This window comes from Halichoerus grypus, chromosome 1, assembly GCF_964656455.1.
Source record: "Halichoerus grypus chromosome 1, mHalGry1.hap1.1, whole genome shotgun sequence".
Taxonomy (NCBI): Eukaryota; Metazoa; Chordata; class Mammalia; order Carnivora; family Phocidae; genus Halichoerus; species Halichoerus grypus.
The window spans coordinates 109,852,750-109,859,081 of NC_135712.1; the positions used below are offsets into that span (position 1 = coordinate 109,852,750).

The window sequence follows — 6,332 nt, forward strand, 5'->3', positions numbered from 1 at the left end:
AGTGTGTTGGATCATAAAGGAAGGGCAAGAAGCAGATTCTGGGTCTGATTAAAGTTCAGAAATCTGGGTCAATAAATCTAGCCAGTGGAGACAAAATATGGATCCAGGGCTCTGAAGACAGGGCTAGATTAGATGCTAGGGGATAATTTTTCTGACACAGTGAGAGACGAAAGAATGAGCTGAGCATCCCAGAGTCCCTGCCGCACAAGTGTCCTGGACAGAACAGACAGAAGAGATGCCGAGAATGTGGAGTTTAGGGGCTGGAAGGTGGGGGCTGAATTAAAAGGAGCAACAGGAGATCTCGTATACTGGAAACTAAGGAGGAAGTAATAGTCAACAAAATCAAACACCCTAGAAAGGTCAAATGTGATGAATCTACAAGTATGAGGTCAGTGGTAACACTGAGGAGAAGGTGGGGTAGAGCCCAATTTGTAATGGGAAGTGAGGGACTACGAGCAACTCTCATCTTGCCACAAAGGACAAGTCAGTTTACAAGACTTTCAAGGAGAAAAAAACAACTGCTGTTATATTACCTTACTTTTTTCCAAGGGTTTCTAAGAACAGAGTGGCCCCTTCCTATGCAGTGCAGAGTGAATATGCTCCACGTGAAACAGCAAACAGAGCACAAATGCAAACACATGGTGGGTATAACAGCATGACCATGAAAATCCAGCTTCAGCCAGAAAAGTGGGTATGCCAACATTTCAGACATTAATATTACCTGGGTTCCTAATACCTAGCCTAATCCCCCCTCACCCCACACATTCTACTATAAAGTATTTGTAGGGAAAGGGGAGTGGGGGGGGGCGGCAGACACCCAAGTGGTAGGGATGGGAGTTGAGAACACAGGGAGAAGTTATAAAAGAGAAAAAAAGGATAGAGAAGAGAAAGGAAATTGAATTTAAGACTTACAGTAAAGTAGCTAAACTAAAAAAAATTTTTTAAAGATTCTATTTATTTATTTGACAGAGACATAGCAAGAGAGGGAACACAAGCAGGGGGAGTGGGAGAGGGAGAAGCAGGCTTCCCACGGAGCAGGGAGGCTGATGCAGGGCTCGATCCCAGGACTGAGCCGAAGGCAGACCCCCAACGACTGAGCCACCCAGGCGCCCCTAAACTAAATTTTTTTTAAGATTTATTTCAGAGTGTGTGTGTGAGCAAGTTGGGGGGGGGGGGGTGCGCTCAACGCAGGGCCTGTTCCCAGGATGCCAAGATCATGACCTGAGCCAAAACCAAGAGCCAGACGCTCGACCGAGCCACTTTTTAAAAAAAAATTCCATATCACACTCAGCATGTGAATTTTTGCCACTTCTATAATAAAACTCAAACTGACAAATGTAACATCTCAAGGCATGGTAATTAAAATGCCTGCCTTTATTTTAAAAATCAGCTTAAACACCAGAAGCTTGTATGTGACTGTACTTATTGGTAGCCATCTTGAACAATTTTACCTAATGCATATCTGAATACTTATACAGCTTTTTAAGAATATTGTATTTGTGCATTAAATTTATATCATATAGACATATCACTCAACACTTTTTTCCCTTTTTACTCTATTTAACTCTGTAACGGAAATTCCCTATAATCAAAAATGCCTGAACGACAAGTAAATGAAGCATTGACCTCCATGCAGTGAACCTTCTGAGACCAACTCTCTTCTCCCCCTACATATCCTGCTCTTAGCTTCTATACTTTCCCATGTCAGACTAGAATAAGCTCTTCTGATTTCCTCCTTTTCAGAAGGGAAAGCTGTCAAGAAAGAACATAAAAAGCATTTCAAGTAATCATCAGTTCATCATTGAAGAAAAACCAGGAGTTTTCTAAGGGCAATTAAAATATTATGGACTTACTCTGACTTCTAAGTTGAGGAATGTTTTCAATTTTTAATCATTCCAAATTTACATTCAGACACCCCCATTCATTCACTTAGTCACTCTGCCTCTGGGAGGAAGGAGGGGGAGAGAGACAGTGAGGGAGGAAAGGAGAGAGAGAGAAGCTACTGTTCATTAAGTACCAACCTGTTCTAAACACTGTAAGAATTCTCCTGTATATTATCTCATTTAATCTTTACAGTATTACAAGGTAGTCATCCCCAAGCTTATTTTCTAGAAGAAGAAACAGATTCAGCTACATTAATGATTTGTCCAAAAAAGGGGGGGGGAGCGCGGCTGAAATCCACCTTGGAGTCTGTCTGACCCCACAATTACTAGGCTCCTGTCATGGCCTGACACTGCCTCAAGCAAAATTTCCAAAGTGAGGACATGGACTAAGCAGCACAGCCCAAGGCAGAGTATCAATAGGAGGTCAGGAGTCACACACCCGCATATCTCCAGACTCAATCTCCAAACCATCCCTTCCCTCTAATCAACCATTACACATGAAGTTCTCATACCAGAAAAAGGTAAGTGCTTTATTTAAAGCAGACCTAATAGATACAAATCATTTCAAATGACAGATTAAGCACAGTAATTCAAGCATAGGGACCTAAAGATACCAATCTCAGCAAGGGAACATTAAAGGGATTGTAGTAATTATACTCAGCACAAATTCGCAGCTATTGGATGTGAGCCACAATTAGAGTGACTTTTGTGTACAGAGAGATTGAACAGTAAGATGTGAGGAAGATTTTACTACAATCCTTGTTGCATGTTCTGGTTCCACGTAAAAGAAATGGGCGCTCAAGACAGATCAACTTGAGCTATTAGATCTCTGCTTGTGTTTGTTTTGTAGTGAATTAGTGTATTACAAAAGACTAGCAGGGGCACCTGGGTGGCTCAGTCAGTTAAGTGTCTGCCTTCAGCTCAGGTCATGATCCCAGGGTCCTGGGATTGAGCCCTGCATGGGGCTCCCTGCTCAGCGGGGAGTCTGCTTCTCCTTCTACCTCTCCCCCCGCTTGTGTTCCCCCTCTTTCGCGCGCTCTCTCGCTCTCTCAAATAAATAAATAAAATCTTTAAGAAAAAAAAAAAAGACTAGAAAGCCCTTTGTATGCAAAGGAAAATCATACGCAAGGGAGAAAGGACTAGAAGACCAAGACAAGCCTTGGTAATGCATTTGTCAATGTCTCACACTAAAAAGGTGGGACATATGAATAGGGTAAAGGGAAAGGGTTCTTTGTCGGTTTCAGGAAGACTTACCAATAATACCTAATTTTTATTCCAAGATCTTAGAAACACATTCTCTCCTTGAATGCTTCTGTTTTTAAGACTTTATTTTGAAAAATCAATAAGGTTATGGGAATTCTCATCTAAAATTCTGTAATTAAATCATAATCCTGCTTTTATAGAAAAATGAAATCAAGAAAAGTTGAGTAAGTTATCCAGTATTCCAAAGAAAATGAGAGTTTGGATCTACCAACTTTGTGATTCTTGATCCATGAACCAGATCTTTTTCCAAACAAGATTATAGATATTCTTATTTGACTTCAAAATCCCAAACTTAGTCTAATATAGATTTCAGGATAATACGTCCAAAGTGCCTCAAAAACATTTTGAGGCACCCCCTACTACCTATCCTACAGAATGGACCCTAGCAAATACAGAGCAAACCAATTTTCAAAAGCCAGGGGGACTTTTTTAAAAAGTAAAAAAGGAGAGAGATTGTTCTAAAGATTAAGAGCCTAAAAAAGAGTAAAATCAAATGCAATGTGTGACCAGTGATTGAATGTCACGTCAAAAAAATTAGAAGGGTATTACCGGGAAAGTGCAAAGTTTTAATACAGACAGAATATTTTAAAATATTACTGCTCTGCTTCAACATTAATCTTGACTGATAACAATATTGTGATTAGGTAAGAGAATATCCTTGTTTTTAGGAAACACATGCTGAAGGAGTTAAGGGCAAGGCATTTGTCACAAGGACTACAACTTCAAACAGGTCCCCCCAATATACTACGGGGGGTAGAGCATGTGAAAAATGTTAACAGTGTGTAAATTGAGACAATACTTAGTTGCACTATTCGTTCAATCTGTCTGTGGGTTTAATATCTTTAAAAATAATATTAGAAGAAAAAAGTCACCTTTAGTAAAAAATGAAAAAAAATCTTTTAAACATTGTGGTGGTGAAGAATCACAAACACATATCCCAGGACGTTGTCTTGTATTCAAAATAAATTTGGGGTTTGTAATGGCTAAAGCAGTTATTATTAAAAGAGCTTCCCTGCATTTAATAGGATCCCCCAATGAAGCAGCAAGATAATTATTGTTATAAAGTTTCCTGTGGCTTTTATGAAATGTGAGACTTGCTATAAAAATCAGCAGAAAAAAAATTATGCAGGTTAACCTTTCGGTGATTTGAACAATAATAAAGTTATGGGCTGTTTTTCAGCTGCTCTTTTCATCAAAGCATTACACTTTTTTCGTGACTAAACGTGTACTACTTCCCTTTTTGAATGTTAAGTAAGACTGGCTTGAACAAGTCCCAACTTGAGATTGGCATGATATGCTTCAAGACAAATGCATAAAGGCTGCCTCATGCTAACTTTTTCATTCCTAGACTTAATTTGCATCACAGGCCAAAGCTTTTAAATACAACAATCTATTATGTTCCTAAGGAAGGGAAAAAACTCTTCCAACCCCAGCCCACCTCCAGGAAGAGAGAGAGCCACCTACTGTAATGAATGGACAAGGGGATAGGAGCTCCTTCCCTCCTCTGTGAGATCTTTATAAAATACCAATACGTACAATGTCAAGGTGCTTCAATGTACAGGAAAAACTGGAGGTCCTTACACCGGACAGGGATTTTCTTTACCATAAAAAATTAATATATTTAGTTGGCCCTAACAGGACAGTCAACCCAGGTTAAAAAAAAAAAAAAAGTATTAAAATTTAAGGTATGTAACAGATATGCCTTTATTCCTTTAACAGAAGCTTGTGAAATATTTCTCCAAATAAGGTCCCTAATATGATTTCACACACATGACTGGAAATTTGGGATGACAATCCTCAGAAGGTACAGGGAAAGCCTTTGTCCACACAGTTTTAAGGAGGCTACAAGGTATGTTCTCTCTTTGAATTGACACTTTTAAGAGTTGGCAGTTGGGGGGCACCTGGGTGGCTCAGTCGTTAAACGTCTGCCTTCGGCTCAGGTCATGATCCCAGGGTCCTGGGATCGAGCCCCACATCAGGCTCCCTGCTCAGCAGGGAGCCTGCTTCTCCCTCTGCCGCCCCCCTGCTTGGGTTCTCTCTCTCACTGTATCTCTGTCAAATAAATAAATAAATAAAATCTTTAAAAACAATTTTTAAAAATTTTTTGAAAAAAGGGTTGGCAGTTGGTTATTTTGACAGGTTGATTTCACATCATTTACTATTTATGGATCACAGTGACAAATGGCAATAAGCTCAACCCAAAAATGACAAGTTTCCAACTAAGGTCTGCAAGGCACAGACTTCCTCCTCAGGATGCAATAAACTGGCTTCAATGTTAAAATCAAAATCCCTGGGGAAGAAGTATAAAAATGGTACAAAGCAGAATCAAATCTAAATGCAGAATTGTTTGTAAATCTGGCAAATTCTTATAAGATTGAGCCACTATTAAGTTGCCTAACTTTGTCCAGAGACTTTCCCTATGGCTGTCTACTTACTTATAACTTAATCCACCCTAAACAAAATGGAATAGAGAACCATTAAAATGGTAGTTGTCTGTTTGTTTAGGAACAAGCAATAGAAGAAACATAATTTTGATATTCAACTATTAGTATTTAAGTTAAATACATATTTGTTTTTCTGTACCAACACAGAAAGAAAACCAATGTGTGTGTGTGTGTGTGTAAATATATAATTTCTTTAAGGTGTAAGTAAACACTAAGTAATTCCTATTATTGATTTATAACTTCAAAAAAGATGCGACCTTTATTATTTTATTTTCACCCATGATAGTAACAGGTTTTGATTCCATTTGGTGAAATTTTATTTATTTACTTGTTTTAATGTTGCAAAATCTTGCAAATCTTTTGAAGATTTTTATCTGCAGTTCTAAAATTAATTACAAGTAAGAAAAATTGATTTGTTTATATAAATTTATCATTATGGGAAGATTTTTAAAAAGAATAAAAGTTGTTTTGTCTTTTTTTTTTTTTAAGACTTTATTTATTTATCTGAGAGAGAACACAAGCAGAGGGGAGAGGCAGGGGGAGAGGGAGAAGCAAACTCCCCGCTGAGCAGGGAGCCCAACGCAGGGCTCTATCCCAGGATCCTGGGACCATGACCCGACCCGAAGGCAGATGCTCAACCAACTGAGCCAACCAGGCACCCGTTATTTTGTCTTTAAAAATGGAATTCAAGGGATTGGGTGAGAACTCATCCCCACAATAAATTTATTTAAAATATTTTGAA

The 6,332-nt window shown here is 38.7% G+C and overlaps 1 protein-coding gene across 5 annotated transcripts in view; it reads right to left on the reverse strand.

Annotated features, from left to right (window-relative positions):
- The window catches only part of MED12L (mediator complex subunit 12L), a 318,467-nt gene that overhangs the window by 100,165 nt on the left and 211,970 nt on the right, over positions 1–6,332 (reverse strand). The window lies entirely within an intron of this gene.